The sequence below is a fragment of the Mandrillus leucophaeus genome, unplaced genomic scaffold (assembly GCF_000951045.1).
Source record: "Mandrillus leucophaeus isolate KB7577 unplaced genomic scaffold, Mleu.le_1.0 Scaffold392, whole genome shotgun sequence".
NCBI classification, from domain to species: domain Eukaryota; kingdom Metazoa; phylum Chordata; class Mammalia; order Primates; family Cercopithecidae; genus Mandrillus; species Mandrillus leucophaeus.
Window position 1 is genome coordinate 1,126,623 of NW_012104165.1, and position 16,968 is coordinate 1,143,590.

A 16,968-nucleotide genomic window follows, 5' to 3' on the forward strand; every position below is an offset into this window, starting at 1 on the left:
TTACTTTTTATGTGCTAGGCACTGTGCAAGGCTCTAGGAATAGTGAACAAAGCAGACATGATCTTTGCTTTCATGGAGACAGTCTTGTGACAGAGGTACTAAACACACAAATAAATACACTGTGACAGATTGTATATGGGGAGAGAGGGTAGTCAGGGAACGCCTCTTTGAGGAAGTAATATGGGAGCTGAATCTTAAAGGTGGTGTAGAAATTAGCTAAGTGAATAATAGAAAGGAAAGCATTCCAGACCAAAAGAGCATGTGCAAAAACTGGAGTGGGAAAGAAATTGGTGGGTTTGAGGAATTGAAAGAAAACCAGTGTGACTGCAGCATGGAGGCAGAGCCCCAGAGAAGAGGTGGTCAGGGACCAGGACATGAGAGCTTCGTGGCTCCTGTTAAGAAGAAAGAAAATGTCAGCTACTCAGCAGGCTGAGGAAGGAAGATCGCTTGAGTCCAAGTGTCTGAGACCAACCTGGGCAACACAGCGAGACTCTAGTCCCCCCACCAAAACTTCACTAAATATTTAGCTTTCACAGTGTGTAAAACCTAGCTCTGGTTTCTATGAGGGTCCCTGCCCTAAAGGAGTTGGGTACCAATAAAAAGATTGCCTCATTTGAGGCAATGAATGATTGCCAAATAAGAGATAACAGTTCTGAGAAGGGAGAAATCTGTCTTTTCAGGCCCTGATGGTAATGTTAGTGGAATGATTGGAATTTGAACTGGATCATAAAGAACTGGTAACATTTCACTGGGCAGACAGTATCAGGAACGATGTTCCTCATACTTACCCCTCTTCTAGCTCTCTGTCCCTCTATTATCTTCTTCCGTCACATTAAGACTTACAGTCATTCATCCCTTTTTTCCTCTCAATGTTTCTTTCTTTCCCTGTCCCATCAGACCCATGGTACATTTCAGATTTTTGCATCGGACCCATGGTACATTTTAGTTTTTTGCAAATATGGCCAACATTTTTCCACCCCACTGCCACATACTCACATGTACACACACACCTCCACCTTGTTGAGCTAGTCTTGTAAAATACCACCTCTGACCAAACCTTCTCCATTGTTCTGCCAACCCAATTCATAGCTATTCTTCAAGATTCAACTCAGTTGTCACCTTCTTTAGGAAGCCTTTCTTGATACCCCCCACATGTTTGAGTTATATGATGAATCTTATGCATACTTCTGTCATAGCATTAGCATACTGTATTAACTGCTTCACTTGTCTGAAGTTCTTGTGTATCCCCTGCAACTGATATGTAGAAAATGCTCAGTAAAGGTGAATGATGAAGTCTAAGCAGAGGAATACTGTGGAAAAGTACAAACAATGATAAGAGGATGTGAGTGTATCAGTTTGGCTGAGACAGAGTAGCCAATAGAGGAATAATGCTAATTAGGTGGTCTGGAACAAAATTGTAGACAGCCTATTTTTCTTTTCTTCTTGAGATGGGGGTTAATTTGAGCAGTTGGTTTGGCTGTGTGTCCCCACCCAAATCTCATCTCGAATTGTAATCCCATGTGTCCAGGGAGAAACCTGGTGGTAGATGACTGGATCATGGCGGCAGTTTCCCCCATGCTGTTCTCATGATAGTGAGGGAGTTCTCATGAGATCTGATGGTTTTAAAAGTGGCAGTTTTCCCTGTGCACTTTCTCTTTCCTGCCACCTTGTGAAGAAGGTACTTGCTTCTCCTGAACCTTCCACAATGCTTCTCCTTAACCTTCCACCATGATTGTAAGTTTCCTGAGGCCTTCCCAGGCAGGCAGAACTGAGTCAATTAAGCCTCTTTTGTTTATAAATTACCCAGTCTCCATCTTTATAGCAGTGTGAAAACCAACTATACAAGCAGGAACTAACATGTGCCCTATAAACTAGATATAAGCTGTATTGCAGAGGGAGGAGAAAAAGGACCACTTTAAAGACTGTTGCTATAGTTGCAACTCAACATTATGAGGGCCAACAGTAGTGCAGCTTCAGGTGGTGGATGGAGAGGGAGTGAGAGATTTAGCTAGATCACTTGTCCTAAAGCTCCAGAGCGTACTGGAAAGAGGACAGAATGGCTCTTTCTGACACCTCTCCTGGCTTCAGTAAGGATCCAGGTATCAGGGTTGGAATCTTCCTATGTCTGATGGGTGGAAATGATGCTCACTTTCCCAATGGAAATGAAGAACATCATTTTTGGAACTAGTGTCATCTAAAAAATATGAGCTATGTTTTCTTCATTATGGTCTTCCTCATTATACCTAGGGAGGACTTTTAATGACTGTAGGATACATCTTACCTATAGGGGTATGTTTGTTCATTCTGGTATCATCGTGAAATGCATGTTTTCCAAATTTTCTAGTAAGAGCATTATTAGAAAATAAGGTGTTCTACATGCTAGGGTTTCCCTAAATAACTGAAGCTTGCCATTTGTTGGTCAAACTTTATTATTTAATGGTCATCTTACTAAGATGTATAACATATTCTTGGAGTAGGGTGAACACAAATGATCCTTTTCATGAAGATTTAAATTAATTACAATTAATTTAATTAATAATAAAACTATTGTTCATAATTTAGAAATTTTTATAAATTATGGACATGAGTGCTCACTCTGGCCTGCAAATCACTGCTGCCCTTAGAGGCTCTAGGTAGGTAGGTCTATCAGATTTATCCTAAAATGGTATTAGACTGCCATATTAATAGATAGCAGATGTAGAATTTAAATAGCCTGTCTCCAGAGCCCATGTTCTTAACTCTATAGTAGAGATGGAATGTAAAAATGTGAGAGAGGTGAAGAGTTAGGAAAATGAAACTGGAAAGGTAGGCAGGGCAGTCTCACATCAGAGTGATGTGATTGTGCATCTGGATGACTTTAAAAATTTATCAGTGGCTGGGCCTCACCCTCAGAAAGTGGATTTTCTTTGGACTACAGTGGGGCGCAGGCATGGGCCTGCTTTTTCTTCTTAACTCTCCAGGTGTAGCTAGGGTCAAGAATCCCAGTTCTAGGATCATGAAGGGCTTGTATGCTCAACAGATGAGTTCTTTAATAGTAAATTAAATTTTTTGATAATTTTTATCAATTTCCGAGGTCACCATTCTTGTATACTAACACCTTTCCTCTGGGTTCACTCTTGTTGAAGTCTATCCTTTAAAAATTATTTTAGTGAGGTTCTTTGGGTGGTAGACTGAGCTTTTGCATGTTTGAAAGTTCTCTTATTTTACCCTTCCTTTGAAATCATGTAGCTGGGATAAAATTCTAAACTGACATTTTTTTTCCCTTAGCATTTTGAAGATACTATTAATACTTTACTCTCTTCTAGCTTCTATTGTTTGCTAGCAAAAAGCTAGTAGTAGTCTGCCTTTAAAAAAAAAAAAAAGATTCCATTTTTTCTCTTTAGTAGCTTTTTAAATTTACTCTTAACTTTTATGCTCTGAGTTTCACTAAGTATGTCCAGTACGGTTTTATCTTTGTTCAGCTTGCTTGGCCTATAAATGCACACTTTTGCTCTAATACCCATGTTTTTCTTCAATCTGGGGAATTCTCAGCTATGAGTTCCTTCAATAAGCATCTTTTTTATTCCTTACATTATCATCTGCTGGAGCTTCCAACATGTACTCATTAAAACCACTTACCAATCATCAATTCCACTTAACTGCTTTTTCACGTTTTATGTCTTTGTCTCTCTGTGGTACATCCTAGTGGATTCCTCTTCTACTATCTTCCAGTTTATTCTCCCTTTGACTGTCTTCAGCTTATCCATTCCACTGAAGATTTTATTTCAAAAACTATTACTTCTAAAATTTCTATTCAGTTTTCATAGCAATTATCCTTGTTCTGCTTATTTCGTTTCATAAATTTATGTTTATTTGCCATGGATGGTATGTTATTTATCTTTTTTCCCCATATCTTTAATCTATTAATTTCATCAGGCTGTTTGATGAAAGTAATTTCATCTGGATTGAATTCATCTTCCAGTTGGTGATTTTGTCACCATCTTTCTTAGCATTCAATTCATTCGTTTTGAAATTTCTATTTCTAGCCTCATTTGGAGTTCTGGTCTATTTACTTTCTCTTCTTCTTTGTTTACCAATTCTGTTGTACCTTTACCTGCACCTCCTCCTCCAGAACGAGGTTTTATACAGTGATATTTTAGGACTCCTGTTCCATGTGATATCACAAATATCATCAACGTAGTCACAGGCTTCCAGATGGCTTCACATGGTTCTTGGTCACAGGGTACTGTCTTGCTCTGTGCATGTTAAGGTACTTGTGTATGTGGGTGCCTGTCTGTTCCACCTAGCCTTTGGCACCATGCAGTGTGATGGTGCCAGTCCCTCCTCTCATGGAGCACTTGTAGTTCTCCAGGTTCCCCTGGTGACAAGACTTCAGTCATTTTTTAAGACCAGGAGCGCAGCAGGCCCAGAGCTTCAGCTATAGCCACCATTCTGTGTTTTTGCTTCCTTTCTGGTACACAGAAATGTTTATCTTGTTGGGCTTTTTTCCTTTTCCTTTTTTTTTTTTTTTTTTTTTTAGCACAGATGTGTTTACAGATTTTTAATTTTTATCTATTACTTTTTGTATTTGGAGGTGAAGTATGAATTCTGTGGGGAAAAGAAAGAGAGATCAGCCTGTTACTGTGTCTATATAGAAAGAAGTAGACGTAAGAGACTCCATTTTGTTCTGTATTTGAGATGCTGTTAATCTGTGACCCTACCCCCAACCTCGTCCTTGCAAGAGACATGTGCTGTCGTGACTCAAGGTTTAAAGGATTTTGGCCTGTGCAGGGTGTGCTTTGTTAAACAAGTGCCTGAAGGCAGGTTGCTGGTTAAAAGTCATCACCATTCTCTTAATCTCAAGTACCCAGGGACACATATACTGCCAAAGGTGGCAGGGACCTCTGCCTAGGAAAGCTAGGTATTGTCCACGGTTTCTCCCCATGTGATAGTCTGAAATATGGCCTCGTGGGAAGGGAAAGACCTGACCACCCCCCAGCCTGACACCCGTGAAGGGTCTGTGCTGAGGAGGACTAGTACAAGAGGAAAGAAGGCCTCTTGGCGGTTGAGATAGAGAAAAGCATCTCTCTCCTGCCCGTCCCTGAGCAATGGAACATCTCCGTGTAAAACCTGATTGTATGTTGTGTTTACTGAGAAAGAAGAAAACCGCCTTAGGGCGAAATGTGGGACTTGCTAGCACAATGCCGCTCTTTATGCACTAAAAAGGTTTATGAAGATGTTTGCATATGCTCATCAAGGCACAGCATTTTTCCTTAAACTTATGTCACAGAGATCTTTATTCATACGTCTTAGTGCTGACCACCTCCCTACAATGATCCTATTATCCTGCCACTTCCCTTTTTCTAAGATAGTAAAGATAATTATCAATAAATATTAAGGGAACTCAGAGACTGGGGCCCGTGTGGGTCCTCTGTATGCTGAGCGCTGGTCCCCTGGGCCCACTTTTTCTTTCTCTATACTTGGTCTCTGTGTCTCATTTCTTTTCTCAAGTCTCTTGTTCCACCTAAAGAGAAACGCCCACAGGTGTGGAGGGGCAGGCCACCCCTTCAAACTCACTGTGCCATCTTGACTGGAAATACACCATTTTCCTCAACCTCTTTTATTCAGTTACTAATTGAGTTTCTATGTTGTGCTTCTTTTTTATAATAATCCATATATTTTCTTCTGATGCTAATATGGATTTTAGTTACTATATCTGTAGTAGTCTTTTGGATGCCATCTATGATAGTCACTTTTTTATCTGCTAATGGTTCTAAAAGACTATGTTCTTTTATAAATGTGTATCTGTGCAATTTGCTTTCAGATTCTGCACACAGATATATTTCAGGTAGCTCTATGGTTTGAACCTGTCCCCCAGAGTTCACATGCTGGAAACTCAATCCCCAGTGCAACAGTGTTGAGAGGTGAGATATTCAGGAGGTGACTAGGTTATGAGGGCTCTGCCCTCATGAAAAGATTAATGTCTTTATTGTGGGAGTGGGTTAGTTATCATGGGAGTAGGTTCCTAATAAAAGGATGAGTTTGGTGTGTTTTTTCCTCCAATACCTCTTTCCCCTTTTCTTTCTCCCTCTTCCCCTCCATCTTCTGACTAGGATGACACTGCAGGAAGGCCCTCACCAGATGTCAGCATCTTGATCTTGGACCTTCGAGCCTCCAGAAGTCAGGAAATAAATTTCTGTTCTTTATAAATTACCTCGTCTATGTATTCTGTTATAGCAGCACAAAATGGACCAAGACAGGTAGCTGTAACATAAAGTTTTAAAGTACTCAAAGATTTTAAGATAACCTTAAATAGCCACTAACAGTGAGGGGTTTTTAAGCAGTGTGGCAAGCTGGTATGGTGAGATTATTGCAGGCTCTGGTGTAAAACGAGGCCCCCAGAGAAGGTTGATCTCACTCTTGGCAATGTGCTTTCTCAGCTCTGCCTCATCCCTTGTTCCTGCCCTTCACAGAAGTTCCAAGACCCAGATGAGAGTCATTTTTCTCAGACAGATTGCTTAGTGAACTTTATTCCTCATCCACATTCTCAAAGATTTGAATTCACTGTCTCACCATGGCTCCTTCTCTTCTTCATCCGAGTCTGTTTAGTCAACACATTTTAGCACAATGAATCCCACTGCCTCTGCCTAGAGTTAGCTGTGACTTGTCCGTGTCCTAGTGCTTCAGCTGTCTTCATGATTTGTTTTTTTTTTTTTCCATTTAATGTTCCTTATCCACTCAAAACACTGCTTTTCTCTGTGTTCTTCCTATGTAGTTACAAATTCTCCCCTTTACTCTGGGTCCTAAAAATAGGATTAAGTTCAAGCAAATATGCCTTGGGTATGAAAATCTCATGTTTTCAAAAACTATAGATTACTGAGGACATGGCCACATCTCCCGCCGTGAAGAAATGAGGGTATTGAGACCCTGCTCAGAGGAACCTCTCCAGAAAATATAGGCAGAGGAATTATAGGAACATGGATCCCCTGGGCAAAGACAGATGCAAGTTGAGGGTCTGTTAAAGAACCTTCTATTAGTGACTGTTAGCCTGGGAAGTCTGAAATGACCCACAGAATGCAGTTTCAAGCTTGACAGATCCCCAGTGTTCTCTACAAAAAAAGTAGTGAGGTCTTTAGGGACCAAAGTAATTTCTGTTCTATTCCCGTGATAACATCTTGTTTTGTCTAAGGTGCCTAATCTGTTTGTTCTGCACATGGGAAATGGGATACTTCCCTGTGCTCTGATTCCCTGACTTTTTCGGTATTCCCAGAGGCCTTCAGGGCAACCTGCACAGAACTATTTCATGGCACTCACGGGGTACCTGCCACTGTTGACTTCCTGTCTCTCTTTTTACTTTTCTCTACTCAACTTCCAGCCTTTCCTGGTGAACATATTTTTATCTTAGATCTCTTCTGTTGTTTACTGTGCTTGCTCATTGGATCATGATTATCATTCCTCCCTACTTTTCTCCATTCTTTTCTTCAATCATGCCTTCAAAGTTCTGTCCATCCTCTCTTCCATTGCCATCCCCCAATTTCCTCCTCAAATGTTTTAAAACCGTTTTGTTGGTATATTTAAGCCATTTACTTCTAGTATATGATTTTAGTTCCTGTATACCCCAGTGACATTTGGATGCTCTACTTTGTATTTCAGATTATGTTATCAGAATCAATAATATAGAACTGATTCAAGGGCAGGAACTTACTGTAGATATGGAATCCCAAGAAAATTTGCCTGGCAAAATCAATGGAAAGGCTTCTGAATGAGGAGAAACCCAAGAACATGAAGGATGGACAGAAATATATCAGAGAGCCGAGCGCAGTGGCTTGTAATCCCACCACTCTGGGCAGAGATGGGTGGATCACCTGAGGTCAGGAGTTTGAGACCAGCCTGGCCAACATGGTGAAACCCTGTCTCTACTAATACAAAAATTAGCCAGGTGTGATGGTGCAAGCCTGTAATCCTAGCTACTTGGGAGGCTGAGAGGAGAATCACTTGAACCTAGGAGCTGGAGGTTGCAGTGAACTGAGATCGCGCCACTGCACTCCAGCCTGGGCGACAGAGCGAGACTCTGTCTTTAAAAAAAAAAAAAAAAGCAAAGTAGTATATCAGAGAAACACAATCAACTGAGAGAAAATATAAGTGTGATGAATGTGGGAAAACATTCACTCAAAACTCAAGCCTCATTAGACATAAAAGAATCTGTACTGTAAGACACGCTGTTCATGTATGTAACGTATATATCAAAACTTTTACTCAGAGCTCACAACTTACTGACCATCAGTAAATTTTAGTTTAGCCAAATAAAACCCTATCAGTGTGATGAGTGTGAAAGTCTTTTATTACAGTTCATATCTTATTCAGCATTGAAGGACCCACACAGGAGAAACATTTCCAATGTAGTGAGTGTGGGAAAGTTTTTCATGACAGCTCAGATGTTATTTGACACCAGAGAACTCACACAGAAGAGAAACCATACCAGTGTAATGATTGTGGGAAATCCTCTCTGAGCTCATATCTGAGACAACATCAGAGTTCATACTGAAGAGAAGCCATAACAGTGTAGTGAGTGAGGGAAAAGCTTTAGCTAGTGCTTGGGCCTCTTCTGTCACAAGAAAATCCACAGTGGAGAGAAACCATATGAATGGGACAAGCATGGAAAGGCCTTCAGATACAGTTCAGCTCTTGTTAGACACCAGCGAATCCATGGTAGAGAGAAGCCCTATGAGTGTGATGTGTGTGGGAAAGCTTTCAGTAACAGCTCACATCTTTTGGGACACTGAAGAACCCATACTGGAGAAAAGCCCTGCAAATGTGGTGCATATGGAAAACTTTTCCAGCGGAGCTTACACCTCATTTTACATCAGCAAATCCACACTGAAAAGAAGCCCCGGTGATGTCAAGCGTGGTGCAACATTGTTCATCTATGCTCATTCCTGTGGAACATCAAAAAAGCCCAACTAGAAAAAGATGCCACCAATACAGTCTTGTAGGGAACTCTGCAATCACTATTGCAATTTCAGCAGTCATTTAAAAATACGGCCAGGCATGGTGGCTCAGGCGTGTAATCCCAGTAGTTTGGGAGGTGAAGGTGGGGGATCACTTGAGACCAGGAGTTCAAGACCAGCCTGGGCAACATAGAAAAATTACATATAACAAAAAATTACATACAACATACAAAAAATTTAAAAATTAGCTGGACATAGTGGTGCATGCCTGTAGTTCCAGCTACTCAGGAGTCTGAGGCAGGAGGACTGCTTGAGCTCAGGAGTTCAAGGCAGCAATGAGCTATAATTACACCACCATACTCCAGCATGAACAATAGAGCAAGACTCTGTCCCAGAAAAAAGGAAAGAAAATATATGTGAAGGCTGAAATGGGCAAGCACCTGCAGGCTTGCTAAACAAGGCTTTCTGATTCTCTGCCATTAGGCACATCACCTGATAAACTGGGACTCTGCAGGGGCTTATTCCATACTCTCAAAATGTCTCTAAAGCAAGTGGCTCAGGAAATCTAAAAATTCTATTAGACATATATTGGAGGTTTTAGCAATTACTACTGTTCTCTTTCCCCTTCCCTTTTTCTCCTCTTCTATTTGCTTTCTTTGAAGTTGGAGTAATAATCTTCTCTAGAGTGTGAAATTAGAACATCTGATCTACATAAAAAAGCCCTGTATTTTTTTAACTTGATAAAATACTATAGCTTTTTACTTACTTACCCTAAAAGCATTGTGAAATACAAAAGCCATTTTGTAATATTAGCGTGAATTATTATTTACACAGGTAGGATGGTTCAGTGAGGGTAAAACAAGATTCATCATACAAATTCCCAGTAACCTTTCACATCTTAGAGAAGGCAAACAGTCCAAGTGGGCTGTATTTGGCCTGCACAGGCATTTCCTCCCAATGCAGTATTTTTAAAAATATTTAAAACTATTGCCATTATTTAAGAATCTGGAGATTTCACATAAAATCTAACTTTCCAGATACTTTTACAAAAATGCATGACGTGACTACATTAGACACCACATTCCCACATGGCAGCAGTTGACGAGCTGATTCATTCTACTCTCACCTAGAACACAAAGTACTAAAAATACTGCATTGGGTGGGGAAATGCCTGTGCAGGCCAAATACAGCTCATTTGGACTGTTCGCCATCTTTAAGATGTGAAAAGTTACTGGGAATTTGCGTGACGAATCTTGTTTTACCCTCACTGAACCATCTTACCTGTGTAAATAATAATTCATTCTAATAATTCATTCAAATTCATTCTACTCTCCAGTTGGACACGGTCCTCACTGCCACACAGCTTCTGTTGCTTTATACTGTCCTGTGGGGAAAAGAGAGATCAGCCTCTTACTGTGTCTATATAGAAAGAAGTAGACATTAAGAGACTCCATTTTGTTCTGTACTTGAGATGCTGTTAATCTGTAACCCTACCCCCAACCTTGACCTTGCAAGAGACATGTGCTGTGGTGACTCAAGGTTTAATGGATTTTGGGCTGTGCAGGATGTGTCTTTGTTAAACAAGTGCCTGAAGGCAGCTTGCTGGTTAAAAATCCTGCCGGTCCCTAGGCAATGAAACATCTCGGTGTAAAACCCGATTGTATGCTCTGTTTACTGAGATAGGAGAAAATGCTGCTAAAAGGTTTATGGAGATGTTTGCATATGCGTACCAAGGCACAGTATTTTCTTTTGAACTTATTCATGTCACAGAGATCTTTATCCATATGTCTTACTGCTAATTTTCTCCCTAAAATGATCCTATTGTCCTGCCACTCCCTTATCTTTAAGATGGTAAAGATAATTATCAATAAATACTAAGGGAACTCAGAGACTGGGCCGGCGTGGGTCCTCTGTAAGCTGAGCGCCGGTCCCCTGGGCCCACTTTTTCTTTCTCTATACTTTGTCTCTGTGTCTCATTTCTTTTCTCAAGTCTCTGGTTCCCCCTAAGGAGAAACACCCACAGGTGTGGAGGGGCAGGCCACCCCTTCACTGTCCCCTTCATTCACCCATTTAAACTGTGTGCCCTAAGGATTTCTTAGTGAGGCTTCAAGGACTGTAGATGCTTTACCACCCAAACAGCTTCACTTTCATTAGTTTTATATATTAGCCTTCCAATTAAATTTTTCTATGAAGAATAGGTTTTCTGCTAACAAATCTGAAGATATAGATTAAAAATTTTAAATATATTCTTTGATCACCTGAAGTTAGAGGAAAGCCACTTCGAAATTTTATTTGGATAGAATTTGTAGGTAATCTATGGGAAGTCAACTATAATAGCTTCTAGGAGACTCAAAGACTAGTTCTTTGGGTAAGATAAAAAACACATGAAGGGGGTCAACATTAAGTGTAATAGTGAAAAAACACTGGGCCAAAAGCAGGTATTAAACTGAGGAGAGAATCATTTACATTTGAAGTATTTAGTATTAGGAGCAGTTGTGGGAAAAATGGTAGAATGGGGCCAAAGTGGGAAAATGGAGAGGTAGGGGGAAAAAAGCAGCGAAGAATAAGGGAAGGATGGGAATAAACTCTATGAGCAAAGGAAAGTGAAGAGAAATTAGGAGGGGGGAAGGGAAAAAGTGGTTAAAAAGGACAAGGACATGACAAAAACAAACTAAAAAGAGGAAATGGAAGCCAAGCTAGTGAAAGTATAGTAGGGGAGAACGCAGCAACCTTTAGAGAAATGTGAGATGGAAGCTGAAGGTCTCTGGAGGTAGGAGTACTTTATGTTCTTTTTATCACTGACTTCAGAGTAATAATCAACCTTTTATTTCCAAGCCATGTAAGCCAAATGCCTTATATGAAGGATCCTAACCCAAATCTAAATTTACTACTATTCCTTGAGGGCCACTCAGGATCCTTGCCCTGTGTTAGTCTCTGAGTGTTGACACAGGATACCTCTCCTGTCTACCACTCTAGGCCCCAATTTGTTGAATCCTGCTCAGCCTAGATGCCACTTCAGCAAAAAAGGTTCTCCTGAGGAGCAAAAATATATGCTTGGCTTCTCCAGAGGCATCCAGAGTGCTCCTTTGTGGGAAGAAGTTTGTCTATTCCCCCTCTCCACCCTGCAACAGTATTTTCTGAGATAATAATACTCATTCTGAATTAAATAAATGATACATGCAAAAGGAAAAGCCCTTATAAAGTATAGCAATAGTAGCTGCCATTTGTTGAGCACTTACTGTGGTTCAGACATTGTACCAAGCACCTTATATATTTAATGTAAACTTTCCAATTCTTCTTTTAGGTTCTATATATTTTCTTAAACAATGTATAGACAAATTATTCTTATGAAAAGTTTATAATAAAATGACAAGTTTTTATTACATTAAAATGTCAAGTAGCGGGCCGGGCATGGTGTCTCACACCTGTAATCCCAGCACTTTGGGAGGCTGAGGCAGGTAGATCACAAGGTCAAGAGATTGTACCATCCTGGCCAACATGGTGAAACCCTGTCTCTACTAAAAATTCAAAAATTAGCTGGGCATGGTGGTGTGCGCCTATAGTCCCAGCTACTCGGGAGGCTGAGGGAGGAGAATCACTTGAGCCTGGGAGGAAGAGGCTGCAGTGAGCTGAGGTAGCGCCACTGCACTCCAGCCTTGGGAAAGAGCGAGACTCCGTCTCAAAAAAAAAAAAAAAAAGTCAAGCAGCATAGCCGTGCTTGTGTTCTTTTCATCACTGAATATATTACATAATATAATCACAACTATGTAAAATATTTAAAATATTAAAAATTGAAAGGAAATTACAACAAACTCAACTGTATTTAGGTAATTAGGTAATTAGATTTCCCCTTTTTTCTTCCAATTTCTGTATATTCCAAATGGAAAAGTTAGAAAGAATTCATCACACACATGTAAATGCTTTTGAAAAATTAAAATGCTACAGAATTATCTGAGTCCAGAGATTATTCTTTCATAACATTTTCAATTATTGTCTTTAGGGTAGGGTTAGCTTATTTAGATTTGTCCACTTCTCAAATGAATTTTGGAACTAATATTTTTTCCCAGAAAATCACTAATTTCATTGAGATTTTCAAAAATGTTAGCAGGCTATTTTCCTCTGCTATTTGTAATTTATAATGTTTAAATGTTTTCTCTCAATTGGATTTACCATAGGCTTGTTAACAAAGATTTTATTTTTGTATTTATTTATTAATGTCACTATTTTTCTATTTTCTATTTTCTAATCAATTTTCTTCTGCTTTTACTTTATTTTTTTCTAGCTTTTTCCTTGGGGGCAGGGGAGGCTTTCTCCTTTTTGTAATTCCTTGAGTTGGATGCTTAGTTCATTTATTTTCTTTCTTTTTTCTATAACGAAAGCAAGTGAGAATATACATCTACCAAGTACTGTTATTTTTTTAAATAGTCCACTGTGGGGATTTGTGTGTGGCAGGGGTGAGAAGGTTGGGGCTTTCTGTTTTTGTAGTTTTGGAAGATACAGGGGCAGGAGAGGAAGGTCCTGCTTGTCATATACCAGACTGTATACTTAGACTAATGAAGACGTCAGAGAGGCTTTATCCTAGTACAGGAAGAATACACCTAAGCTGAGGATAGAGCCAGGATTTTAACAAGATCTGCAACAATGATTGGAATCCTCCTTTTGTCTGGTGTTCAGCCACTCACGTTACCACAGCAGGTGCTCCAAGGTGCTAGCCAGTTAATTCTCTGAAGTTGGATGATGAGCCAGGGGCATATTTGAATATTCTGGGCTATTTAGGAAGTTTAGGAAGGTTGACCTGTGGCAGGTGTCATCCAGAAAGCAGGCTGGGCTTGTGCTTAAAAACCTGATGAGATAATTTAATTCAGTAAGATATTTAAAATAAAGAGAGCAAAACATACTGATAATACACTGTGCACTAAAGGGGAAGCAGGAAATTACTAAGTATTGTCTGGATTTTTTATCTGTTCAGTTGCCTATGAGGGACATGTTATGTCACAGTCAAGGGAAAAAGGGACTTTGGCTTTTGATCATGTACTTCTAATGGAAAGAAATGCAGGGGTTATACTTTTTCTAAAATTTTCTTTCCAGAGTGGAGAGTGTTCTAAAGTTTATTTGAAAATTATTTATATCTACACTTTCTAAATGTTTCACACAAATTTATTTGCTCACTTATATTTACTGTTTAAAAGCACAGGGAATTTGAATCTGATTTTCATCTTAAAGGAATTATACCCTTTTACAAGGCATAATTCCTTTAAGATGAAAGGTATATATCTACAAAAGGTATATATCTACGGAAGGATATACATTTCACAAAAAAAAAAAATTGTCAAACTAGATGCTGGGGACATTTATTCTTTTTAATAAATTTATGTGAATTCATTACTTATCTTTGACTTGTCAAGCAAAGAATTTCAGAGGAGGAAAATAGATATTGATGAAATTCTCCATCAATTTATAGGTTGTGGAGAATAAATAGGGTTTTAAGAACAATTATCTTTTCCCATTTCCCAGTAGCAAATCTTCATAAGAAATTGAAATATTCCAGAAATATACAATGTATAAAATGCAAGTTCTCCTTAAGATTACCCCCAACTGATACTCACGGTGAATTTTATTTATTTATTTATTTATTTATTTATTTTACTTTATTTTGTTTTTCTTGAGACAGAGTCTCACTCCGTCACCAGGCTGGAGTGCGGTGGCATGATCTCCGCTTACTGCAACTTCCACCTCCTGGGTTCAAGTGATTCTCCTGCCTAAGCCTCCTGAGTAGCTGGCACTATCAGGCACATGCCACGACGCCCAGCTAATTTTTGTATTCTCAGTAGAGACGGGGTTTCACCATGTTGGCCAGGATGGTCTCGATCTCTTGACCTCGTGATCTGCCTGCCTTGGCCTCCCAAAGTGCTAGGATTACAGGTGTGAGCCACCATGCCTGGCCAACATTTTTAAGATAATAATTTTCACAAAAACAATCATACCATATCTTTTGTAACTTTTTATTTTACTCAATATACCTTTGGCATCTCTTAGTTTCTAAAAACTGGGTGGTATTTTAATGAACAGACATATAGAAATTTAAATTCCAAATATTAGGCATTCGAGTTTCCCAATTTAAATAAACAGTGCTTCTTTGTACATACGTTCAAACATTTAAGTAAGCATTTCTATATAGATAAATCCAGGAAGCTAAGTTTTGAATCAAGGGGTATGGACAACTTCTCACCTTCTAAATAAGTCTTACCTTCTAAAAATGTACAACTAAGTATGCCCGTATATCCATACACTTCCTAACACTGAATATTATAAATTGTTTGTCTTTAGCAATCTGAAAGATTTTTAAACATCTTTCTTGTTTTATTTAAATTCTTATTAGTGAATCTTTTCATATTCATTATTCTTAGTTTTGTGTTCTATAAATGTCATCTGAGTTCGTGTGAAGAGAGTCCACCAGGCTTTGTGTGAGCAACAAGGCTGTTTATTTCACTTGGGTGCAAGTGGGCTGAGTCCAAAAGGAGAGTCAGCAAAGGGAGATAGGGATGGGGCAGTGTTACAGGATTTGGGTAGGTAGTGGGAAATTACAGTTAAACGTGGTTATCTCTTGTGGGCAGGGGCGGGGGTCACAAGGTGCAGGGTGGGGAGATCATGAGACTCATTGTCGGGGGTGGGGGGAATGTCACAAGGTCGATTGATTAGTTGGGGTGGGGCAGGAACAAATCACAATGGTGGAATGTCATCTTTTGTGGTTCTGCAGTTGCTCCAGGTCATCTGGATGTATACTTGCTGGTCACAGGGGTTATGATGGCTTTGTATCATATTGTCAGAGGCCTGACAATAAATGCATGCAGGTTAAGTACTTTGTCTATTTTTCTATTGGCTTGTTCATATTTTTATTTTTTGGTAAGATAAAAGGTCTTTGTATATAAGGAAAATCAGCTGTGTCTTTTAGATGTGTGGCATATTTTACTTTTAATTTATATTTTATTTTTACTTTTTTCATTCAAATATTTTAATTTTACAAGACCAGTTTCATTTATCTTTTCGTCCATGGCCTTTTCAGTTTTATGTCTTTAGGGTTTTGCGTTATTCTTAAAAAGCCCCTTCCCAGTCCAGTTTTCCAACCTGTCTCCCTGCTTCTGCCCTTGCCCAACCCCTTCACATTCAAGTCTACTGTTAACATAGCAGCCAAAATAATAATTTCAATACCCAAGTTTAATCATGTTACTTATCTACTCAGAAATCTCGAATGAGCCATGCTGTGTAGCTCACACCTGTAGTTCCAGCTAGTCAGGAGGCTGAGGCAAGAGGATCACTTGAGCCCAGGAGTTTCAGGCTGCAGTGAGCTATGATCACACCACTCACTGCACTCCAGTCTGGGTGACAGAATGAGACCCATCACTTAAAAAAAAGGAAAAGGAAAGAAAAGAGAAAAGAAAATAAACTTTCAGTAGCTTAGCATTTTATCATTTTAGAGTAAAAATACTCTTGCACTCACCGAAGGTTCTCACTCTCTCTCCACCCAATGCTCTTTTGCTCACTCAGCTCCAGAAAAACAAGTATCCTTCCTTTGCCCAAATTACTTAAAACACACCTCACTCCAGGCTTTTGCATTTGTTATCCCTCTCCCTGAAACATCTTTATCCCTGATGGCCCATTCCCTCAGCTCCCTCAATCTTTGCTCAAATGTCAATTTACTAGTCAGGTCCTCCATGAATATCCTATTTAAACTGTATCACTTCATTCTCACCCCAAATTCCCTATTTCCTTTATTTTCTCCTTAGCACTAATATTCACCATCTATATACTATATTTTTTTTGGTTTATTGCCTGCCTTGCCACCACACACACACACACACACACACACACGATTATAAATTCCATGAAAGAAAGGGCATTGTTTTGCTCAAAATTAGTTCCAGCTTCCACAATAGTGCCTGGCATAGTAGGTAAATCAATATTTGTGGAAGAAACGGGAAGAGGGAGGAAAAAACTAAGAGCATTTTTCAACCATCAGTTTAGCAAAGATCAAAATATTTTA

At 39.4% G+C, this 16,968-nt stretch overlaps 1 protein-coding gene across 1 annotated transcript in view; it reads right to left on the reverse strand.

Moving 5' to 3' along the window:
- Positions 1-16,968, reverse strand: part of LOC105547576 — a 63,167-nt gene that overhangs the window by 32,227 nt on the left and 13,972 nt on the right. The gene's annotated exons all lie outside the window — the stretch shown is intronic.